Here is a 25712-nt window from a genome sequence, read left to right as displayed (position 1 = left end):
CAGAGAAGTATGGAATGCATCCTGTTTATTAAAAATGAACTTGTCTACCACATGAGAACTAGAAACATAGAAAAATGGACAGGAGTAGGCTTTCAGCCCTTTGAGCAAACTTGCCAAACAATATGATCATGACTGATCCATCCATCTGTTTTCTACCCAGACTGTTTGATCCCTTTAGCCCTAATAAGGGCTTCCATCTCCTTCCTGAAAATATTCAACATTTTGGCCTCAACCACTGACTGAGAATTCCACATGGTCTCCAGTCTCTGGGTGATGAAATTTGTGCTCATCTCATCCAAAAGCTGGGATCTCTGATATTAGAGGAGATCTAATTAACCAGAGAAAATCACATTTGCCAGAGAGTATTTCATTCACTAACCAGAACCTTTCTCATTATATTGTAGCTCATTGATATGTGGGCACCTACTCAATACGTGAGCTGTCATCCATTAGCTGAGTTCATGGACTGGAAATAATTAATGAAAGAGGACCTCAAATCACAAGAGAGGATCATATTTAATAAAGGGACATCAGATATGTTTTGTAATCTTCATAAAATGGATTCCAGACATTGGATATAATTTCAGTGATTTGTGAAGATCTCAGTTAGGCCTGAAGATCTCAGTCACTGGAGATTGGTCAGGGATAAAACTCAAATCACTGGATGTATATTTCTAATTTTTTCTTAAGGAGAAAGTGAGGACTGCAGATGTTGGAGATCAGAGTGAAAAAGTGTGGTGCTGAATAAGCACAGCAGGTCAGGCAGCATCTGATGAAGGGCTTGTGCCCAAAACATCGATTCTCCTAATCTTTTCTTATGTAGGGCCAACAATTTCAGTTTTAACCATCCATTAGTCAGGCACACAAATTCGTATATCAGTCTGATTTTTAATCAGAAGCATTCATCAGGACAATAATTTGTGTTTGAAAAATAAACTTTTATCTAATAATTGCAGGAATTATTGGAAATGTAAAATGTTTGCAAGTGTACAGATGTGTCCTAATCAAATTTGATTGAGGAGCATTTTGAAAAATGTGTTATTTTGAATACTGTGTTATAACACAAAAATGTGTTATGTGATGGTATAGTTTATTGACTATGTACTGATATCAGCTGAATAGTATACTGATGTTCTAATTAATGAAATTAATTGCATGTTGACGGCATATAGATATTAATTAAACTATTTTAATAGTATGTGAATGGTATGTTCATGATTGATAACCATAAAAAGATAGTGAATTTGAAAATTCCTCCAAGGAATTTGCATTTATAATTATATATAAAATATTCTAAATTCAACTTCAATAAGTTAAACCATTTTTTTCCTTATGTACATTTTGTTATCTTATATTTTGGAATTCCTGTTCTAGTTGTAGACCATGGCAGAATGAGATATTTACTTGGTACACTAGTCAATGAACTGCATTGTAATGAATACAATTCTCAGTAGTCAATGTGACGCCTTCACATCCTTTTACTTCAATAAGATATCCTCTGGTAAATGAGATTTCCTCACTTAATAAGATCATCTCTAATATCTGAAATGCCACCTAAAGGATAATTTCCATCTGGTAAATGAGCTTATTTGAATAAACAGGATGGTTGTTATTCTTCTGATAATGAAAAGACCTCCCTCATGAATAGGATTTGCTTTGTTGATTGAGGATACCTCTCATAAGGGACATCTCCATTTCCTCACATGAACACATAAATTCTGAATCTCTCCCTTTTCCATCAGAACTTCGGAGCCAACCCTGTATTTTACAATAACATCCCTCTCTGACAATGTATCATTTGTAATCTGAAGTACAAAATGTCCTTAAAACACATGGACATTTCCCTTAATATGGACATTTCCCTTAACATGCTTATTTCATTTAGCATAGAGCCTTGTTCTCGCTGCATTGTGAAAAGGAATTTTCTGTTTATGCCATCTTGAAAAATGTCATCTAAACCATGACTTCAAAAACTTATTAAGTCTGTTCTTGATTCTTTTGAATTTTCTTATTAATATCATGAGACAATAATATCAAAGCACCAACATAACTAGCTCATTATGTGTAGGAATAAGTGGAGCCAGATGATTAGTTGCATTATTGTAAAGAGTCAGGGGTCCAGGGTCACTGACACCGTTATGATTTATACTAAAAATTCTGTATCTTCAGAAGAAAGGTTTTTCCAGGTTATAACTTTGTATGCCAGTAGTGAGGCAGTGTGATTGGAAATAATTTACCTAAACTTCCTTGTAAGATTTTTTCTGTGGGGTTTAATTTTTCATTCTTGGGATCAGCCAGTAACTGTGGGATTCTCACTAGTGGCCTCATCCACGTAAGGCAAATACTGACCTGCATGCTGCCTTACAACAACAAACTGCATTAATATAGCATATTTAATCAAGTAAAATGTCCCAAGGGTTTTCATAGGAGTGTTATCAAACAAAATTTAATGCTCAACCCCATTGGGAGATATTAGGACAAGAATGGTTAAAGAGAGAGACTTTCAGGTACTTCTTAAAGGAGGGAAGGGATAGGTCATTTCTGGATCTTGGGCCTAAGCAGTTGAAGCACAACTTCTAATGTTGCAGTTAAATTAGAAAATGCACAATAAATCAAAATTGGGAGAGTGCAGTACTAGGCTGGAGATGTCTACAGAGATTGAAAAGGACACGTCTTGAAGGGATCTGAATACAAACTTTAGCATTTTAAAGTTGATATGTTACTGTACTGGAAACAAAATTATGTCCACAAGTTAAAGGTGAGGGTATCAGGGTTCTTGTATGAGTCAAGACATAGATTGTAAATTTTTGATGAGCTGATAGTTACAGAGCATGAAAGGTGGAAGGGCTGGTCAGGACAGCATTGGTATAATCAAGATATTAGATGACCTTCAAATAGGATCATAAAGGTTGACCCTTGATCACAACCTGAGTGCATGTCAGGGTGATGGAAGTAGATTGGAGCCAGTCATTGAAACAATTAATTCCCCTGCAGACTGAAAAGTCGCTTGTGAAATATTCCTAACAGTGGAGCTCCTTACAATCAATTAGTGACATGGGAACTTGAGAACTGATGCAGTGTTGAAGCCACCTTGTTTGTAATGAGTTGGACATGTTCTATTTCCAGGAAATGAATAAGCTCTTTGTATTGGTTTATACATTTCCTCTCTGTACTTTGCAGAACTCTACATGCTCCCTATGTATATGGCAAGATTGTACAAAGTGAGGTTACAGGTAAACCTCCTCTACCAAAGATAATTACGCATCCAACCTCTGTAACTAATTAATTCCCAATGAGATCACATGCATTGGAGGTGTAAAGTCATACAGCATGGAAACAGACCCTTTGGTTCAACTAGTCCACACTGACCATGTTTCCAAACTAAATGAGTCCCACCTGCCTGCATTTAGCCCATATCCTTTCAAACCCCTCCTATTCATGTACTTATTCAAATGCCTTTTAAACTGTACCTGCATCCATCACTTCCACCAGCAGTTCACTCCACACACTAATCACTCTCTATGTAGAAAGGTTGCTCCTCATCATTTTTAAATCTTTCTCTTCTCACCTTAAAAAGTACCCCCCCCCCTCCAGTTTTGAACTCCCCCACCTTTTGCCATTCATCTTATCTATGCCCTCATGATTTTATAAATCTCTAAACTCCAGTGAAAACAAATTCCCAGACTAGTTTGAAAACTCAAACTCTCCATTTCTGACAACATCCTGGTAAATCTTTTTTGAAGCCTCTCCATTTTAATCATCTCCTTCCTATAACAGGGTGACCAGAACTGTACACAGTACTCCAGAAGAGGCCTCACCAATATCCTGTACAACCTCAACATGATGTCCCAAAACCTATGCTCAAAGATTGGAGCAATGAAGGCAAGGGTGCTAAACACCTTCTTAACCACCCTGTCTACCTGTGATGCAAATTTCAATGAATATGTACCTGAACCCCTAGGTCTCTCTGTTCTACAACATTAGCCAGGACCCTACCATTAATTATACAAGTCCAAAATGCAATACCTCACAATCTGCCACTCCTTAGCCCATTGACACAATTATCAAGATCTCTTTGAAATCTTAGATAACCTTCTTCACTGTCCACAATACCACCAATTCTAGCGTCATTCACAAACTTTCTAACCATGCCTCCTGTATTCTCATCCAAATCATTTACACAAATGACAAACAAAGGTGGACCCAGTATTGATCCCTGTGGAACATTGCTGGTCACAGGCCTCCAGTCCAAATACAAACCTCCATCACCACTCTCTGTCTCCTACCATCAAGCCAATTTTGTGTACAATTGGCAAGCTCACCCATGTGATCTAACTTTACTAAAAACAACATCTACTGCTCTGTCCTCATCAATCTTTTGGTTACTCCCTTAAAAAACTCAATCCAGTTTGTGAGACACAATTTCCCTGACACAAACCATGCTGACTATCCCGCATCAATTTTTTTCCCCTCCAAATGCATGTAAATCCCATCTCTCAGAATCACTTCCAACAAACCTACGCACCATTGATGTCAGACTGCCAGGTCTATAGTTCCAAGGCGTCTCTTTAGAATTTTCCTAAATAAAGGCACAACATTAGCCACTCTCCAATTCTCCACACCTCACCCATGGTTATAGCGATATAAATATTTCTGCTAGGGGCCCCGCAATTTCCTCCCTAACATCCCTTAATGTCCTGAGATACAGTTAATCGGATCCCAGAGATTTATCCACCTTTATGTTTTCTAAGGCCTCCAGCACTTCCTCTTTAGTGACGTGACCTGTTTTCAAAACATCAATATTTATTTCCCTGAGGTCCTAGCCTCTATTTCTCTCTCCACAGCAAAAACTGATGTGAAATATTCATGTAATATCTCTCCCATCTCCTGAGGTTCAACACAAAGATGACTTATTTGATCTTTTAGGGGGTCTTAATCTCTCTCTTTAGTTGCTCGTTTGCTCTTAATGTACTTGTAGAATCTCTTTGGATTATCCTTCACCTTATCTACCAAGGCTATCTCATTAGCTTTATTCTCAATGGAATTTCAGTTTCACATTTCCATTTTTAACTCAGCACACTTCATCTTGCCCAGTCTGTATTCATTTTCTGCACACTGGGATTACATATCCTTATTATTTGCATAAAGGAAATGTTGAATATAGTCATTTACAGTCATTGTTTTATTGATTAGGACCATATCAACTACCACCTTTGAAACTGGTAGGCCCAGAATTTATAATAATTTCACTGTACCTGAATTTCACCAATGAATTTAATCTGTCCTGTCACTTTGTTAAAAATATAACAACACAATGATGTTCTGATAACCTGATAATTTTAAAGTGCATTCAAATTTTAAAAATGGCATTGCTGCATTTAAAAGATAGATTAGATGTAGAACAGCACATTCCATTTGTGCTAAGTTCTTGAGAAAGTCCTGGCTAACACTATGCTATCCTTTGTTATTTATGATCTGATGTCAAAAATGAAGCTCATTGTAAAAAGTATATTACACTGTGATTGTATTAGATTTTATAAGGAGTCAAATACTTTAGACAATTCATTGCACTTTGAAGTTCAATAAGTGGTTCCATATAGGGAAATGCTACACAAATCCCACAAGCCTATTGTCTAGGTGAGGAGTACGGTGGAATACTTTGTCTTCCCTTGAGTAATGCAATGGAATCACCAACATCTATCTTATTAACCAACATGTTGGTCTGGAAAACATAGCTTTTTAAATCCAGTATTGAATTGGTGCTGACATTAAAAGCCCTATGAATCCAAACAGCTCTGATTACAGATACAACAGTTTTACCAATAGAAGCAAATAAGTCATTCTGGGCTTTTTAACCTCACACCTTCAATGCATTGTCTGAGCTGAGGTGGCAGCTATTCTTAAAGCTATCTTGAGAATATAACTTTTTTTAAAAGTTCTGGAATTTAAATATGAAGAAACTGAACTAACATGATCATTCCAAAAGATGAAAGACTGAAGTTAAATTTGGTTAATATTACATTCCATGACACTGCAATCCTTTTGCTATAAATTCTGTGTCTTATGATCCGCTCCACAACCACCCGATGAAGAAGAACACTCCGAAAGCTAGTGATTCCAAATAAAACTGTTGGACTATAAGCTGGTGTTGTGTGATTTGTAACTTTGTCCATCCCAGTCCAACACTGGCACCTCCAAATCATGGGTTTTTAAGAGAAATTTGCAATATTGCACACAATGGTTTGTGTTGGAATATATTTTGAAAGTAAACATTTTCTGGAAGGTATTGGAACTTTTGTGATTATAAAACAATAAAATGTAAGAGCAGAAGTAAGCTATTCAACCAATTTGGTCTGCTCTGCGACTCAGTAAAATCATGGCTGATCTGATAGTCTTCAACTCCACTTTTGTGCTGTTTCCTTATAATCCTTCATTCCCTTATTGATTAAAAATCTAGGAGAAAGTGAGGACTGCAGATGCTGGAGATCAGGTTCAAGAGTGTGGTGCTAGAAAAGCATGTGTCAGTCAACATCCAAGGAGGAGGAGAATTGATGTTTCAGGCATAAGCCCAAAAATCTGTCTCAGCTTTGAATTTATTTAACAACCCAAGCTCTACAGTCCTCCGTGATCAATAATTCCACAAGTTCATTACTCTGACAGAAATAAATTCCTCCTCAGCGCTATCCTATCTGGACAACACCTTATTCTGAGATCCTCAGTTCAAGAACTATCCAAAAATGGGGAAGAACTTCTTTGCATCTACCCTGTCAAGTCCTGGAAAAATCTTGTAAACTTCAATATGGTTCAACTCATTCTTTGAAATTCTGCTAATTATAAATCCAGACTAATCAACCTCTCCACATAAAGCAATCGTTTCATATCTGGAATCAACCTAGAGAACATTCTCCGGACTGTATCCAATGCCAGTATAACTTTCTAATATAGGAGAGACCAAAACTCTTTTCGTATTCCAGTGTGTTATAACTAAGGCACTGGATGCCTTTATCTGGAATTTCTATTTTTATACTCCATTCACTTTGAAATAAATTCCAACAATCCATTTGTCTTTCCTATTGTCTGCTGAACTTGTATACTCCTTCTCTCAACCTACTTGTTAACCTTGAGAGTGTTGAACTAGGACTCCCAAGCCACTACTGCATTTGAGACTTCCAAAACTTTTCCCTTTTTAGAAAATAATCCGTGCTTCTATTCTTCCTACTGAAATGTATCACCTCACACTTTGCCACATTGTATTCCATCTACCACTTATTTGCCCATTCTCCTCGCAGGTTGAAGTCCTTCTGCAGCCTCCCACTTTCTCAACATTTCTTGTGCCTCCACCTTTCTTTGTGTCACCTGCAAACTTAGCAACAATGCCTCAGTTCCTTCATCCAGATCGTTAATATATAACATGATTAGCTGTGGTCTCATCACTGACCCCTGTGGAACTAAACTAGTCATCAGCTGCCATCCTGAAAAGACAACCTTATCCCTACTCTCTGCCTTCTGCCAGTCAGCCAATCCTCTATCCATGTCTTGATCCTAACATCGCAGGCTCTTAGCTTCTTTAGCAGCCTCCTGTGCAACATCTTATCAAAGGCTTTTTTGGAAATCCAAATAGATCACACCTACTGGCTCTTCTTTATCCAACTTGCTCATTAGCTCCTAAAAGAATTCTACTAGATTTGTCTAACATGACCTCCCCTTGACAGAGCCATGCTGACTCAACCTTATTTTACCAAGCACTTCCAAATACTTCACAACCTCTGCAGTCATCCACAAACTCAGCAATAGCATATTCACTTCCATCATTCAAGTCATTCATATATTGTAAATAATTGTACCCTCAGTATTGTACCTGTGGCAATCCACTAGTTACAGTTGCTATGCTGAAAATGCCCCTACTGCCCCTTATCCCAACTCACAGCCTTCTATTAATTAGCCAATCATTTATCTGTACTAATATACCACTACCAGCACCATGGACACTTATTTAACTAAGTAGCCTTTATTAAGTAATATTAAGTGTGGTGCCTTATGAAACACTTTTTGCAAATCTAAATATATTAGATCTACCACTTTCCCATTACAAATAATTGTTTCAAGCATGAAGCTATGCTGACTCTGCCTGATTATAATGTGTATTTCATAGAATCCCTACAGTGTGAAAACAGGCCATTTGGCCCAACAAATCCTCACTGAACCCCCAAAGAATATCCCAAACCAGACCCATTCCCCTACCATATTACTCTACATATCCCTGAATACTACGGGCAATTTAACATGGCCAATTCACCTTACCTGCATATCTTTGGACTGTGAGAGTAAACCAGAGCACCCATATGAAACTCACGCAGACACAGGGAGACTGTGCAAACTCCACACAGAAAGTCACTCAAGGCTGGAATCAAGCCTGTGTCCCTGGCGCTGTGAGGCTGCAGTACTAACCACTGAGCCACTGTGCCACAGTAAGTGCTCAATTATTATATCCTTGAAAATAAACTCAAACATTTTCTAATGACAGATGTTAAGTGCCCTATAGTAATCTATTCACATATTTCCTTTTCCAATAAAAGTGATAAGGTGGGCAGTTCTTGATTTAGGGTGTAGGCTTGCTCGCTGAGCTGTAGATTTGATATCCAGACGTTTCATTACCTGGCTAGGTAACATCATCAGTGGCGACCTCCAAGTGAAGCGAAGCTGTTGTCTCCTGCTTTCTATTTATATCTTTCTCCTGGATGGGGTTCCTGGGGTTTGTGGTGATGTCATTTCCTGTTCGTTTTCTGAGGGGTTGATAGATGGTATCTATGTGTTTGTTTATGGCATCGTGGTTGGAGTGCCAGGCCTCTAGGAATTCTCTGGCATGTCTTTGCTTAGCCTGTCCCAGGATAGATGTGTTGTCCCAGTCGAATTGGTGATTTCTTTCATCCGTGTGTAGGGCGACGAGGGAGAGAGGGTTGTGTCTTTTTGTGGCTAGCTGGTGTTCGTGTATCCATGTGGCTAACTTTCTTCCTGTTTGTCCTACGTAGTGTTTGTGGCAGTCCTTGCATGGAATTTTGTAGATGACGTTGGTTTTGTCCATGGGTTGTACTGGGTCTTTTAAGTTTGTTAGTTTTTGCTTGAGAGTGTTGGGTTTGTGTGCTACTAGGATTCCAAGGGGTCTTAGTAGTCTGGCCGTCATTTCTGAAACTTCTTTGATGTATGGTAAGGTGGTTAGGGTTTCTGGCTGTGTTTGGTCTACTTGTCATGGTTTGTTCTTGAGGAATCTGCACACTATTATTTGAGTATCCATTCTTCTCAAATACAAAAACCCTAAGCACCTTACCATACATCAAAGAAGTTTCAGAAACAACAGCCAGACTACTAAGACCCCTCAGAACCCTAGTAGCACACAAACCCAACACTCTCAAACAAAAACTAACAAACTTAAAAGACCCAGTACAACCCATGGACAAAACCAACGTCATCTTCAAAATTCCATGCAAGGACTGCCACAAACACTATGTAGGACAACAGGAAGAAAGTTAGCCACCAGGATACACAAACACCAGCTAGCCACAAAAATACAGGACCCTCTCTCCCTCATAGCCCTACACACGGATGAAAAAAACCACCAATTCGACTGGGACAACACATCTATCCTGGGACAGGCTAAGCAAAGGCATGCCAGAGAATTCCTAGAGGCCTGGCACTCCAATCACAATGCCATAAATAAACACATAGATAGAGATACCATCTATCAACCCCGGAAAATGAACAGGAAATGACATCACCACAAACCCCAGGAACCCCATCCAGGAGAAAGATATAAATAGAAAGCAGGAGACAACAGCTTCGCTTCACTTGGAGGTCACCACTGATGATGTTACCTAGCCAGGTAATGAAACATCTGGATATCAAACCTACAGCTCAGTGAGCAAAGCTACACCCTAAACCTCAACCTGAGCTACAAACCTTCACAAACTTTGCAAAAAAGTTCTTGATATCTTCTGGGAATCTAAAGATTATTGGAAAGTTTCTATGATTAAATTACTTACATTGTGGAAACAGGCCCTTTGGCCCAACAAGTCCACACTGACCTTCCAAGAGCAACCCACCCAGACCCGTTCACCTACATTTACTCCTTCACCTATCACTTCAGGCAATTTAGCATGGTCAATTCACCTGACCTGCACATTTTTGGACTGTGGGAGGAAGCCCACGCTGACACGGGGAGAATGTGCAAACTCCACGCAGACAGTCGCCTGAGGCAGGAATTGAAGCTGGGTCTCTGGTGCTGCGAGGCAGCAGTGCTAACCACTGTACCACTGTGCCCCCCATCAATGATCACTGCAGCCACTTCTTTTATCATCCTAGGATACAACCTATCAGGTCCAGGTGACTTATTCGCCTTTAGCCCCATGAGTTTCCCTAGTTTTTTTTGTGTATGTTGGCAGCTGTTTATTTTCTACCCAACCGTCCCTTAATTATTAATTTATTTGTAATGTGTTGTTGTTTACTACTGTGAAGACTAGATTATGTTTGGAGATTTGAATAGAAGTTAGCACAGGGATGTTGGGTGTTCTGATTTTTGTGCAGGAAGTTCCTGTTGGAATCTCTGGCCTGGGAAATTTGTGCTGGAGGACTGGTGTTGAGAAACTGCAACATTCAAGGCTGTGGGCCTGGGGTGGGAAAGTGGAACGAGTGTAGGTAGCAGCGTATTTATGACGGTACAGAGTTGATGGACCGAAGGGTGTCTTCTGTACTGTACGATTCTATGATGATTGTTCTGATAATGAAGTGTATTTGAGTTGGGGATTTTGATGGGGAGTGCAATTGTGAATAAGCAGGAGGAACAGCAGCCTAATAAAGCCAATGGTATTGGTTCCGTTCGCCATTGAATATGTCCTCTCCACACCTGTCCACCCCAGTCTAACCCCAGCACTTCCACATCACAACCACACTTCATGTCAGCTCTGATTAAGAGTCATCTAGACCCGAAAGGTTAGCTTGTTCTCTCTCCATGGATGCTACCTGACCCGCTGTGACTCTCCAGCATTCATTGTTTTCAGTTCACCATCACCATATCACCTAAAGCAAAAATCTGCTGTGTCTCAATCTGCTGTAATACTAATTAAGTCAGAATTTTTTTTTGTCTGGATACGAAAGACACTGTAATATTTGTATCATGGATTGCCGGAGAGAGGATATATCTTTACCAGCATAGTAGCAAAATGAGAATCGTTGACAGTATTTGTGGATCTAGTCAGCTTGAGCATTAAATGATATTCGCTCACTGTATCAGTTGGATTGTTTACAAAACAAAAACCCCTACGTTTCTAAAAGTTGTCTGGAAGTTAACTTTAAACGTCAGAGTTTGCGTTTTCACCCAGATTGGTCCAGGTTCGAGGAGACGGGTTCTGTGTAGCAGGTGGACGGAACACTCACCGACCCCTGAACGCACCCCTAAACTTGGTGAATCTTTGCTCTGCTCAGTCTGCGGGTGAAGACCTTGTCTCCGCTCAGGTCCTTCACCAGAATCAGGTTGGCGCTGGGTTGACGGTGCAGGGGTATTTCCACACGTCCTTTCTCACAGGAAAACGTTCGCCTTATATCAGGTTGTGTAAACGTTGATTTTTTTTTAAACTCCAGAGTTCAGAACCATATTCAGAAATTTCGTCAAATATTGATTTAATGTTTCCATTTGTCTTACCTTGCGGGTAGAAGGTTTGAAATTCAGTTCCGAGGCGCAGAGATTGTGCTGAGGCCAGGCCGATCTGTGGGAGACTCGGACTCTTGGCCAATGTCAACCTGCCTGAAGCTGTGAACGGGTTTTGCTGGGATTCGGGAAGGAGCAAATCAAATGGACAAGTTTGTAGGAAGCTCCTGGGGTTTCCCAGTTCCTTCCCGTTTGCGGCTGGAATAAGGATTGATATTAAACTTTACATCAATCCAACATTTACTAAAAGGCTTTGCTTTTTTTGGGTGAATTTGGTAACGGATTTACCCCGCACGGCCCAGAACTCAAACTTGTTCAGGCTGGGAATCCGCTAAAAAAAATCATTAAACTAATAAATGAGTTTAGGTTGTAGCGGTTAAGAGTGTGAAAGAGTAACGGGCTGTGGATGATGTTAAGATTCAAATTAGTCATGATCTGAGGGGCTGAATGGCCTCCCTCTGTTCCTATGAGCATCATGACCTTAGATTAATCTGTTGCAAGAGTTTTATCCCTTACAGGTTTGGCTGTTGGAAGATTATAACCCAAATTGTGAGCAGTTTAAACGGTGACCGGGTTATTTGATTTCAATGGAATCGTTAAAACACTATGTTTCAGGAACTTGTGAAACCGCATCCAACGCCAAACAGAGGATAAGCGATGACCATGGGCCTTCCCACTCATGTTTTCAATTGACTGAGGATTGAACGCTGACCAACAACCACTTGCATTTAGGTAGCGCCTGCAATTCAGCAGAACAGCCCGGAGGAGTTCCACGAGAGCACATGCAAGCGGTAAGTCATTTCGCGGGAGTTCCCATCGAGCTCCCTTCCACAGGGTCAGCTTCCTGCAGGGAACACCATCCCCACCCCACCCCCACCTGCTTCACATGGACTAAGCTGAAAGGCCGCTGGCATGTCCCGAATCCGGCCTGGGGTTTGGGGGAGGAAGCGAAAGTGATCCGGTGGACTTCGAAATCAGTACATTACAACATCGAAAACATTGAATATTAACACCACCCACCCAAAAATATACTTGCACTAAACTTATTCCTGTTTTCAAATATCAATCATCCGTGAGATTTGGGGCCATTTTTCTCATGGGGATAAATTCCATCATTTGAGTGATACTAGATCCTGGGCTTTTCTTGAATTAAAATAGCAGCCACATGAAGACTCAGGACAACAAAATAAACAGAGTAAATCAATAACGGATCGCGATGAATCTTGTTTCCAATTACAACTGAGATTAGAGTCCAGCGCCGCCAAGCCTAGGTACACGTTTGGATGCCAGTTATACTGATAAACACTGCTATCGGCTACATCTGCGGTTAGAGCAATTCCAGACAACTCAGGAACAAACTAGGACGTGATCTGTCCGCATCAGCAACATTTGCTGTTCGGACTAAACTCGTTCGAGACGGGACCTGAACTGGTGTTTAGTCTCTGTGCTTAACTGAGCCAGGGGCAAAGCCCAGTGCTAACTCTCGGTGTCAGTCGGTGATCAAAGGGACAGCAGGAGCCACTGTCAGCGCAGCGACTCCGAGCTGACTCATAAACGTTAGCGGCTCGGGTCCCAGCTCCATCGCGTTAGACGCGACAGAATCCTCTCTCTTCATTCGAGCCGACAAACAGCCGTCAGCCTAGAGCCAGGGGCTACTGGTCAGGCACGTAATTGAAAATAAATCCACCTGCTCCGTCATTCAACTGATTTACAGGCGGGGTCAGAGTTGGCTGATCAAAGGCAGCGGGAGATGAATTTTCTCTGTTCCTGGCAGTCGTGCACATTGCAGTGCTGTGAGGCCGTCTAGCCCCCTTTGCCCCACTCCACAAACCCCTGAGATTCAAAGTGTTCAGCTCTGCAGTCTTTAAACTAAATGTCTCCGTTTCTAACTGGTGACGTGTTTGAATTTCCATCTGTCTTTGTAATTGTCCAGAGTAGCTATGTTTATGTCAATGTCTGTGTTGATCAATATACGTCTGTATATATAAGGAGCTAACAATGTTTGTACTGACGGAAAATAGTTGAAACACTCGTTTTCCGAAATGTTTTTATTTCAGATTTCTGGTAGTTTTCTGTTTATAATCAGTGCACGTACATACATCAACCTCTGCATTAGTCAATACATGATTAATCTCAGTCTCATCAGCAACATGTGTGTCTTCAATAGCCAATACGTGTCTTCTGTATTTCACTCTAATCGATTTCGTCATCTGTGTCTATGTCACGCTTTTTAAACTTTTGTTTTAATTGGCTGGTTAGAACGCCAATTAAGTTTTTCTTACATTCTAGCAATCCATCTAATTCATCCACATCTCAAATTCTTTCATTTTCACGCACTGGTTATCTATTTTATTATGTTTTGCTCTCGGACCCTCCCTTTCCACACGGTATAATCCAGGTTGCAGTGAGGTTTTTCATGGCTGTGATTTAAACCCGCCGATCCTCGCCCACGCTCCTTGCCACCTTGAAAAGCTACAAAATTGCTGCGAACTGCCGCTTGTCTTTCACTCCCTTCAAATCCTATCTTCTCTCTTTCCAGGCTGCCATCCCCCTCACTGCGCCAGGGACCCGGGTTCGATTCCACGCTCGGGCAACTCTCTGTGTGGAGTTTGCACATTCTTCCCGGGTCTGTGTGGGTTTCCTCCGGATGCTCCGGTTTCCTCCCACAGACCAAAGATGTGCAGGTTAGAGTGAATTGGCCTTGGGAAATTGCCCCATAGAGTCCAGGGCTATGCAGGCTAGATAGGTTAGCCATGGGAAATGAAGGGTTATGGGAATAAAGCAGGGTGGTGGGTCGGGGTGGGGGGGGGGAATGTTCTTCTGAGGGTGGACTTGATGGACCGAATGGCTTCTTTCTGCGTTGTAGGGGTTCTATGATCCCAGGAGTTGGATGGACATTATTTCGGAGCAAAACAATAGATAGCCTCTCTCTGAACTCACTGGGGAGCGGTGACTTAAGTTGACCTTTCTCTAAAATACCCACCCACACCCTTCCCCATTCTCCAGCCAGCGGTAACGGGTAGAATGAATAATAATTTCAATAATACCCCAGAACTCGATTTCTTCATTCAACAACCCGTTAACATCACATTAATGCAGTGACACATTTGGATGCTGCTCTTTTCTGTACCTATTATCTGTACTTGAGATGGACAGTACTCCAAATGTAGACATGGGAGGGTATTGTGTTAAAGAAAGCATTATATTATTCATTTGGAAAAATAATCATTCGTTCAAATAAAAGAAAGGTCTGTCATTACTCGTTGATTCTACCGAAATCTCGATGTTGAATTCTCATTGCGCTCAACAGTGGACTAGGATTTAATAATTAATGTATGATGGGCTAAGACTGGTTAAAATGCATAACTACAATAAGTTAATTTCGGTTATATCTGTTATTAGATGAAATACACAGGTGGCTTCTCTGATTTTGGGTCGAGTCAGTATTCATTATTCTCACACCCTGGTTTCTGCTCTACTGTATCTGTGTGACTATCCAACCCGATTATTAGAATTATTTTGCTCGTTTTAACAATATCGCGAACAGTCTGAGGTTCCCGCTGGAGCCAGGCGTGGGGAGGAAGGAGAACGGTGCCCATCTCCAAAGGAGAGCGTAAGAGACGACCTTTCAGTCAAACACTGACCATTGGCCTGGCGTCAGTCCCTCGCCATTTAACCCTCTCTGTTGACATCCTGCCTCATCTCTGGTTTGAACCTAAAGTAATAAAGCGAAGGAGAAACGAAAGAGAGAAAAAAAAACTGTCTTTATTGCCTTAAACAACAAATAAAACACGGTTACGTTTCAAGGAACGTGGACTTTTCTCCCTCGGTTTCTCGGTGTGGTTTCTGTTGGTGAGGCAGACAGTGGCTCTTCTCTCGTTTTCTGTGACCCAGGCTTTTCCTTGTTCGAAAACAGTTAATGGTGTCAGCGCCCCCAACCGACACCTGCCGGGGAGGGTATGGGTGTGCAAAACGAGATGTGAAACTCCGCGACTCACGACTCTAAATATCCGCAGAGGACGTGCACATCGGAGTAAATGTTGTAAATCACAGGGTACAATGATTCCAGCTCCCTACCTTTCATCGCACTGCAAACCTTTACAAACCAACCCCAGGTTCAGGTTGAGCAGAAATACCGGACGGAAAAGAAATCCTACCAGCAAAAACAAACACAGCAGTCACTTGTACATGTTTCAAAGCACACGTGGCCGAGAAATCACTTCTCCTGACGGCTGGACTCAGTTGTCCAGTCCCTGTGATTCCGTCTCTCTGAAACTAGGTTTGAAATGCTGATTCCCAGCTCGAATCAGGTGTTGAAAAGCAGGCGCCAGACAACTCTCCCAGATAGTTTGTAACCCGCTGTGTCTCCCAGATATTGCCGTATACTTTCTAGCCGTTCCCCCATTTTTTTTAAAAAAAATGCATTTTTGCGGTTGAGCCGAATCCGAACCAAAAATAAAATCTCTTCGGCTCAGTTGATCTGAAGTTGCGTTTCGTTTCCTGATTATTGCCATCCTGATTTAATATTGAAACCGATTTTTTTTACGGGTTAGACTGAAACTGATCAAACAAACGTCTATAAGAAATAAAAAGACCGAAATTAACGTCCAAATCAGAGACGCAAACAGCAGGGAAACAGTCGAATCAATATCCTTTGACTAAATTGTCTAATTAGCAAACTAAGCAGAAAGCTTATATTACTGATTTTCGGATTATGCAAAGAGAGGGGTTGATTTGCAAAAGAGGCAAATAAAAGGGGAATGTCGGACTTGTGAATGTAGCGGCACCTCAAGCTGCCCAAAGAAACTGGGAATTCCTTGCCCTGCTCCCGGGGTGACACAGATGGTCATTCTCAGGCTCAGCAAGTACGTGTGGGAGATACTAGATGGATGTTGTTATCCGGTAATATTTATGAAGGATAAATATATAATTAACTTTCAATAAATGCAATGGTTTGGATCCGGAGTTCTGTCTAATGAGGGGAAAATGATTAAATTGATGTCCTGGAACGTGAGTGCTCGGAGCTGAATTGTTGGGATCAGATCCGGTAAAATGTGACATTCCTGTATTATTTAATCCTTTATCAATATTGGTCTAGAGACAATCGTGTCATTAGCTTTTACAGAAGGATGACCAGTGGAAATTAATGGGAGTCCCGAAGCCTCTGATCTGGCGTTATCCTTAGAGTAACGATTACATTCGCCTTCACGAAGGGTCTTCCAACGTTCTCAAGGTTCATCTCTTGCCAGAGTCAAATGGCGCAGCAATTTGTGCGGGAAAACGCCAAGAGCAGACCGGCGGCTCACGAGAGAAAAATATTTGGTGGTAAACGTAACGCAAGGAGAGTTTTGCACAACATGACACCAAGGTTCGTTGGCATTTGATTGGCTAATGTCTACTCCAAAGGAAGGCACCTGCATGCTGAGCAACTTTTTAAGCGAACAGTTTTAACAGCAGTGAAAACTTGCCCATGTTAATGGGACCTTAAAATCACTTCAACACCCGCCACCCCCTCCCAACCCAACATCATTCTGTTCAACATTGAACCTAAAATGTACAGCTTCTGAAGCTAACAGTCACCGCTTTTTAACAACGATAACTACTATTGTTTTCTATCATGACAGCATCAAGTTAAATATTAAAAAAGCCCTCAGTTTAAGCAGACGGCTGGCAGAAGTAGTGTTTCATTAAACAATATTTATCCAATGCCAATTTCCCCCCCCCCACCCCTGAATCCGCACATTTACCACTTTCCGATTACCGAGATATGTCTTTATCCAGCCCTCAAATTGCCTGCCAAAATGTTAAATATTTATTTTACTGAGAATATTCCAAGCGATTGAGAGTGGGAATTGGGGACTAATAGATTGACTCAACTTTATTAGATTTGTTGAGAGTCAGTTGTATAAATAGGGAGATATATTCGCTGCTATTTGGTGTGTCCGATATATAGAGACTTGCATATTGCTGCATGGATTTGATACATTCTAAACATTTCGTTTCGATTTCGCTGATAACATGATATTAAGTCCAGAATTGCAGAAGCAGTCATTCACCCCACCCCTCAAAAACTCCCCCCCCCCACCCCAGTCAAGGATAAGTCCAATATTATGGTATATGCGATAGATAATGTGTCTGTACACAGGATCTAAAACTAGCTACAAATTGCAGTTTGCTGTATTGCGCATAGATGAATATAATATCCATCAGTAAATGACCCGGGGTGTTGGCTGCGCCGATGTTCCCATTGCTAAATGTACATTCCCGACCAATTAGCGGTTTATGTCAAATCCCACCTCCCCACCCCCAACCGCCACCCCCATACAACCCCACTGCTATTACTGTACTTAGTTGCTTTATTCTCTCTAGCCTGAGTTACAGGAACTGAGATAAGGATCCGCGGACAGGTGTCCTGGCTTGTCGTGTGATTTTTATTCTTAACACTTTACAGGCAGGATCTGTTCAAGGGTGATTTTAAGGGTTGGAATATTTTGAATTAGAGGAAAGACAATATCTAAGAAATTTCGAGAATATAAACACAACAGAATAAATCCTAACAAGGGAATACTTCTTTACCAGCATTATCTTCAATATAACATTAAATAAACTCTTGCTGACTTCATTTGTGTACATCAGAATATACATGGCGGTTATGTTACAGATGCAATTATTTCTATTCAATATCAGAAAGTGTGAGAACTGAGTTTAGGAACTCTCCCTCTGTCCGCTATTCTGGTCTTTTCCGCTGTTGCGAAGTCGTAAAAAATAGCGGAAAATTGAATCTTCCTGAATTGGTTTTGGGATAGGACACCCTTAGTGGCGGATAAAATGTTCTCTCTCGGTGAACATTCCTTCTATCCCCCAACTTGGCAGTTTAGTTGTCTCAGTCTTTTTTTGCTATTTTAACTAATCTGGGAATGACAGCAAGACTTCATGCTGCGTTCTCATAGTATTTTAAGGCTGAGGTTAGCCAGCACAAGCTTGCCCTTAAAGCTGGATTGGTCTTCCTTGAGGACAGGAATGTTTCCCCCTTAATCCGGAGTAGTTTTAATTCAGGCAACGCGAATTATTCCCGAAAGCTAGAGTGCAAACACACACTTCCCATTAAACTGGAATGGATTGGAGATGTGAGGCTGGTTGGAAAGATTCATTAAGTCAGAGTAAATGTTTGTCATTAATGATAGAAATTGATGACTATTGTCCCGCAGTAAAACCTCAGGCCCTCCACCCCGTTATGGTGCGGCTGGGTGCTATTTGTTCGCTCAGTAAAGGTGAGATTGTGAATTGATTCGGACAAACTGAGCGCTCGGGCACTTGTTGCTATCTCTCTCCGGCTGAAACTGCGCGACTCCGTCATTTCATGGGGGATCTCGCTGAGTTTCTCTGTTTATCCACTGACCAGACTGACCCGCAGACTGAGACTTTGATCACTCGGCAATGCCCTGAATTTGGACCAAATCCCCCGTCCCCCAAATCCCCCACTTTCTAAACATACTCTTCACTATTGCCGGGCCAAGATCACAATTAAAGGTTTGTTTCCCGCTAGTTAGATATCAACATTTATCACGTTGCTGCTTCTGTGGGGGTCGGGGGGAGGGGCATGCAAATTGGTTGCCGATTTTCCCACTTCGCAATAATAGCACTTTAATTAAATGCTTCAGTAAAGATAAAACATTGCGGATGCTGAAGATCTGTATTAAAACAGGAAGTGCTGGAGCAACTCAGCAGGTCTGATAGCATCTGTGGAGAGAGAAAAACAGAGTTAATGTTTCCAGTTCAAACTGACTGCTCCAAACGATGAAAAGTCATATTTTCAAACATTGACTCTGTTTCTCTCTTCACGGATTTTGTCAGACCTGTTGAGTTTCACCGGGACTTGCTGTTTTTCTTTCAAAAAGGACATCATGTGTTGGGCTGCAGAACGCTCTGTGTCCCCCCCCCCCCCCCACCTAAACCTGGAACCCTCACAACATTAGCCCTCCCACCCCACTCCCCGATTTATAATCCTGACTCTCCCAAATCCTTTGTTCATAAACTTCTTAACAGTTACATTCAATTTCAAATGTGAACGTTTTGGTGAACTTAATTTTAAACAAGGGATGGCGGGGGGGGGGGGGGGGGGGGGGTTGCGGGGGGAGGGGGGGGAGGGGGGAGCGTATGTTAAGGATCTGGCTGTGGATCTGAATGGAATGAGGTGTTTCACGAGGAATTGGCAAAACAGGAGGAAGAGAATACCATTGTGAGCTGGGAAAATCCGTGGCGTGATTTGAAGTTACAGATTGATTCACCGACTGTAGGAAACAGAGCAAGAAAGAGAGATGGAGAAATGGAATGTGGCAGAACAGAGGGAGCGAGATAGGGTCAGGGTAAAGAATAGAGCCAGAGTCACCTGGGGAGGCTGAAGCCCGCAAGAGGGGCTGATAGTAAGGGAGAAGTTACATCGAAAAGGAGAGATAGGAGCAATGGGAAAGACAGTGAGAGAGATGAGAACAGAATTATAGAGATAGAAATACAGAGAGAGGCGAGCCCAAAAGGGAAAAGCGAACTTTACAAGAACTGTGGTTCCTGACTTTCGTCATCTATCGATCAGTGAGTTTTCTCAGTGGACAAAGGACCAGCAACTACAAGATACATACACAGGGAAGCAAATCACAGCGACCACCTTCCCAGAATACAGGGGGAAAGTGAGTGAGATTGCTGGTCTTGCACTGATAGTGTACACGTGACATGAAAAAATGAAGGATTTTGACAGGGTCTTAAACTTCTTGGCGCCAGTGAGGTGGCTCTGCTAAAAATAAGTAGAGCTTGGACAGAAAATAGCAAGTTAAAATGTGACAAGATGGAGTGAGGGAGATGAAATGAAGGGGTAGGACAGAGATAGCAGAAGTTTAAATTGGGTCATGCTTCAGGAACCATATCTGGGGAAGGGGAGCTGAAAAATACTCATTATGAGGGAAAACAAGTGAGATAGAGTGGAGTAAACACCAAACTTCAGGGGATAAGAAATTGCATTCAACAGAGCAGAATCAGTGCAGAGGTAACGAAGGACATTGCCGAAGTAGAAGTCCCCGTATGGAAATGATCCGCTTTGGCTATTTAACCTCTTAAACTGAACCCCAGATTGTGAAATTTATCCGATAGAATATGAGAGTTGGCCTTTTATTACTGGATTCGTTTTGTGGCCCTACTTCCGTTGGGCACACACTCACATCCACACAAGTAGCTCATGTAAATACAGATACGCTCTTATACATACAAACGCATTCCTTTACCCACAAACACACTCATATACCCAAACACGTACTCATATACACGCACTCACATACCCAAACACATACTCATTTCCACCCAAACACACTCATAAACCAACAAAGACAGCAAAGCTCCAATACGTAATACTATACCCATATAGCCATACACGTTCTCATATACACGCGCATTAACATACACACAAACCTAGACACACAAACTCTCATGTGCATACACACAAACACACTTGTGTACTCAAAAACTTTCTCATATACACACATACTCACTCACACATAGATACACTTATACACACGGTCATAAACATACATTTAAGCACATTCACTCAGAAAACACATACATACACGCCCCTACAGCCACACCTAGATTTACCCAATCCAACACTGCTATACCCACAAAAACACAAAGAAACCCAAAGAACCTTAGATGCTTGAAATCAGAAACAAATATCAGAAATTGCTGGAAAAACTCAGCAGGTCTGGATAAGGGTCATTGAACTCGAAACGTTTGCCAGGCCTGCTGAGTTTTTCCAGCAATTTCTGATTTTGGTGATTATGTTGAGTTTTAACGGACATACATACGCACGTACATTCCCTTAGAGAGGCAGATATTCTCACTCAATTTCACACAACTCACCTCTTCAGCACACAGCACACACACTCTGAGACTCGCACGCAACGCGTACAAGTACACACACTCTCAATCTAACACAACACGCCCAAATTCACACAGATGTACTCGCAATACACTCATACTCACTTACACACATTCACAACCCCATTCATTAAAATGCAGATATAACACACACTGAAACTCACAAACATATATACAAACATGTTCTAAAGTTTGCAGCTTTCCCACTATTTTAATCCCAGTACAGTATACCTTTAAATTCATGCCACAACGTGCTGAGATAACTAAGAAAGGGATAGTTAAATTGAGCAGGAGTAGCTACGGCAAATAAAAATCAGAAAATATTTATAGTCTCGCCCATCTAGTTTGGTGAGTTACATTGGCAATTAAATGCATTTCACAGGGATTTAAACAACGACGCATTATTTCATAATTATTCGAATGCTGTATTTGCAATTGAACTGCCCCGTTTAAACACTGATTATTTTACAAAACGATTTTTAAAAAGCTGCAACCTCGAACATTGATTCTTGCTCAAAAATATACAAAGAACATTTGTAGTTGTTAATTCAGGATTTCCATTAATGGGCAAACAACAGCATCTACTCCATAGAAATTCAGGAAAGCTTGGAGTGTAAGTGAATACCACACCGGTCGTCTTAACAGAGCCACAGCAACCAAGGATAACTTGAAAGACTGAGGTTGCTCCATAGAATATTAGCACTTATGTCAAAACATGAATGTATATTAATAAATAAATATAATAAAAGATAAATGTTTGAGCCTGCAATGCGATACTGTACACATTCATCATGTGCATTGGTTGGTTGTGAGTGTATAAAGCTGGAATGCTTTACATGTTATGAGATTATTTGTTGTGCAGCTACTGAGCAGAAATGGTGATATAATTCGGTAATGTGTCGGGCGCTGAAAGGAAAAGACAAGCAGATAGAGGAGAACAAGATTAAAGACTCATTGGTGCACGGCTGCGTAAAAAGGTCAGGGTTGCGCATGTGGCTTTCAAATAAATGAAACTTGTGCAATTCAATAAATGTATATTCATAACTGAAAAACACAGAACTCTGCACAATAAACTCCATTGGCATGCAGCAAAAATCTATAGATGTGTAATTAATATTTTCTGAAAATTATATCGCTCAGTGAACATACAATATTATCTTCTGTACCTGAGGTTTTCTATACCTACAGTAGCCAAAACGTGACTTGGAAATGTTGAGGCGACCCCACAGGTCGCACTGTATAATACAAACCCGGAGCATTTGGCGACTCCTGGAACTAGCACCGGCCACAAAAGTTAAAGACTAAAAACACTGAACCCTGAATCATCTGTTTAGGCGCGCAACCACCAAACCATGGAAAGGTTGTGGTTTATTTGAGAACGGTAATCGTCTCGAGTCCATCAGCTTCATCTAAATTCTACTGCAGCTCGGCCTCACCCCAGAATCCTTGTTATCAGAATTGTTTTTTTTGGATCTTATAAAGATAACAAAAGGAGGATTTTTGAATTGTGTTTTATTCATCAGCGGTTTTAAACGTAACCTTGAAACGTAACTGTTACAATGTAAATTAGAAATCAAATTAAAGTTGTTTACAAACCAGCCTCCATAACTACCTGGTCGATATCCTTAACTCAGAACTGGTTTCACAACTCTGAAAGGATCTGTACGTGGAATAACCTCTTCAGGGGAAATGACTTAACGGTTAGGGAAAGATTTAAGAAAACTAAATCCCTCTCTCCCCCACCCCCACCCCCCAACCCCATTAATTGACTTGAGAAATTATGTATTTACTATGAACCTTTTCATCTTCCCATCAATTGTTTTACTTCCTACAGATGCAGGATAAAATTGTACATCTCCTTACTATACGTTTATTTTCTATGTAAAAACATATTTACAGTCTTTGTGTTTGCATTTTTGCCGACGTGAAGCTTTGAGGCAAAGTCCGCCTGAACACCATGCCCGTGTGAATAACACGCCGCACGGGGTGCCAGAGCCACTTGGTTCTTTGGCGGGCTATCTATAATTAATTTTAGGTGAGGCCTAATTGCCCTGAATAAAAACGCCGAGCAATGGGAGCAGTCCTTTCTGTACACATCCTTCCCCCCACCTCCTCCCCGGCTGATTGCTATGGGATTGTGTGGGGGTTACCTTTAAACATTAGCTAGCTATCTCACCAGACAGGACCAGTAATCATCAAAAAAATACCTGTATATATTTTTTGATTAAACATTTTGATTTAAACTGGAGAAGCGAATAAAGAACAGTCTTGGAAGACAATGATCCTGTATAAATGGAGAGATTGTCCTTTTATTGTAGCCGGTATTAGGAGCTGCTCGTGGCGCCAGTGACACTATCTCGTCAACAGATAGAGAGGCTAAAGACAAAAGCCATATCTTAGCACCTTGTTCGATAGAGACCCAGATGCCTATCTCCCCTCTCGCTCACTGGCGGCGGCATTGAGATACGTGTACCAATCCTGCTCAGTGGCAATTTATGTTAACATAACAGATCAGTTTCTAAAGCCGGGGAAGGCTTTACTTATCTACAAATCATGCCATCCTCCCCCCCCCCCCCACCCCGCCATTGGACAATAATAAAACATAGGGAATGATGCAGGATAATACAACTATAAACCGGACTATGGAATACTTAGGTCTTCTTCACCGACCCTCTCTGTATCCAGTGTCCTAACGTTTGAGTGGAAAACAATCACATTGAGTATGACCGACTAAACTGATACCTTGATGAAACGAGAGCACTTTATCATAACTACATCATCGGGTTCTGTTAATTAACTTTTTTAAAAAAAAAATTCGATCCTTCAGTCCAGATGAGCTGTGTCGACTCGCATCTTCTGATGAAATGTGGATGTGCGGGAAAGAATGAAGATGAAGAGTTTCTTACAAAAGTATTCACCTTTTGTTAAAAGACAAATTATGCGAGTGAGCGCGTGCCTGTTTCTCTCTATCGTTTAGCTCAGGTCAGTTCATTCTTCGGTCAATCAGGTCTGAGGCTTCTAGATCAAAAGTAAGAGCCAGGAACCGAGCCATTGACCGACCGAAGTGTGTGTCTACCCCGCTTGCAAAACGCCGACACGCCGATCCCTGATGTTCTATCTATGTCAACCCAACAGAATTAATTATTTAAGCAACTCGGCCTTTTTCTATACCCTACTCGAAATTGGCAGACACGCTTCGATTTCCATGTTTGCAGCGGAGGTTATTTCGGGGAGGGTTGTATGATTTGAGGAGAGGAGGGGCTGGTAACATTTCTTTGGTTAATGCAAAGTGACAGGAGACGGTGCTTATTGTTGGACGTCAGCAGACTGGCGCCAAGCGCTCTCGACAAGTCATGTCCGACTTAATCGGAGGAGATGGTTTTGAGGAACCTTACATTTCCCACCCCGAGAATCTGCTCTCCTGCGCACCTCCGAATCTCAGCTTACTCCCTCTATGACATTTTCTCATTGGCTTGTTAAGGATTGTCGTCCCGATAAACTCCAAACCCTTGGCCGTAACAAACCCATTAGAAATCCCGCAGATGAAAATTCATGGTGTTTTCCCTTTTGCCCCTCGCCCCCATTTCTAGCCTTTCCTTAAAAAATCTTATAGCTAGTATGTATATAAATAGCGGTATATAGAGACATTAATATATAGTGTCAGTTCGGTTTTACTGGCGCGTCCCGCCCGGCTTTTCCCACGACTCGCAAAGCGCTGAAGCGTTTGGGCAACTTGCTGGTTCTAAGATTAAAAAGGGCAACGTCCCAATTTTCGTTGCCAGGGCTGGTTGTACGGAGCAGACACAGACAAGGCAACTAGAGTAGAAAGGATGAACATTGCCCCCTCCCTCTCCCCTCTAGAAAACCCTGACTGATCCGCTCGACAATGTAAGGTCGCGTTTTATCTTCTAATAACTTCATTTCAAATCCTAATTACGCCATCTGGTGGGACCCACCGCCATATAGAAAAATGTCAATGTTGCTTCTAGCTGGTGATTTTACGAGCAAAGGGACAGTGTTTGTGTACAGTTAGAAGAACTAAAGATTTTTAAAAGTTTGGCTTCACAAACTTTGCATTTTAAAATGAAAACAG

At 41.4% G+C, this 25712-nt stretch overlaps 2 long non-coding RNA genes across 2 annotated transcripts in view; both read right to left on the bottom strand.

Moving 5' to 3' along the window:
* LOC140491608 (uncharacterized) overlaps window positions 1–25712 on the bottom strand; it is a 57297-nt gene that overhangs the window by 30914 nt on the left and 671 nt on the right. The gene's annotated exons all lie outside the window — the stretch shown is intronic.
* LOC140491609 (uncharacterized) lies at window positions 15444–17749 on the bottom strand. The gene is made up of 2 exons (XR_011963342.1): window positions 15776–17749; window positions 15444–15643 (listed from the first exon to the last, which is right to left on the bottom strand). It is a non-coding gene; the product is annotated as an uncharacterized lncRNA (long non-coding RNA).

The sequence above is a fragment of the Chiloscyllium punctatum genome, chromosome 19, assembly GCF_047496795.1.
Source record: "Chiloscyllium punctatum isolate Juve2018m chromosome 19, sChiPun1.3, whole genome shotgun sequence".
Classification (NCBI taxonomy): Eukaryota; Metazoa; Chordata; class Chondrichthyes; order Orectolobiformes; family Hemiscylliidae; genus Chiloscyllium; species Chiloscyllium punctatum.
The sequence above is the reverse complement of the archived record's forward strand: the minus strand, read 5'-3'. Positions and strand labels throughout refer to the sequence as shown.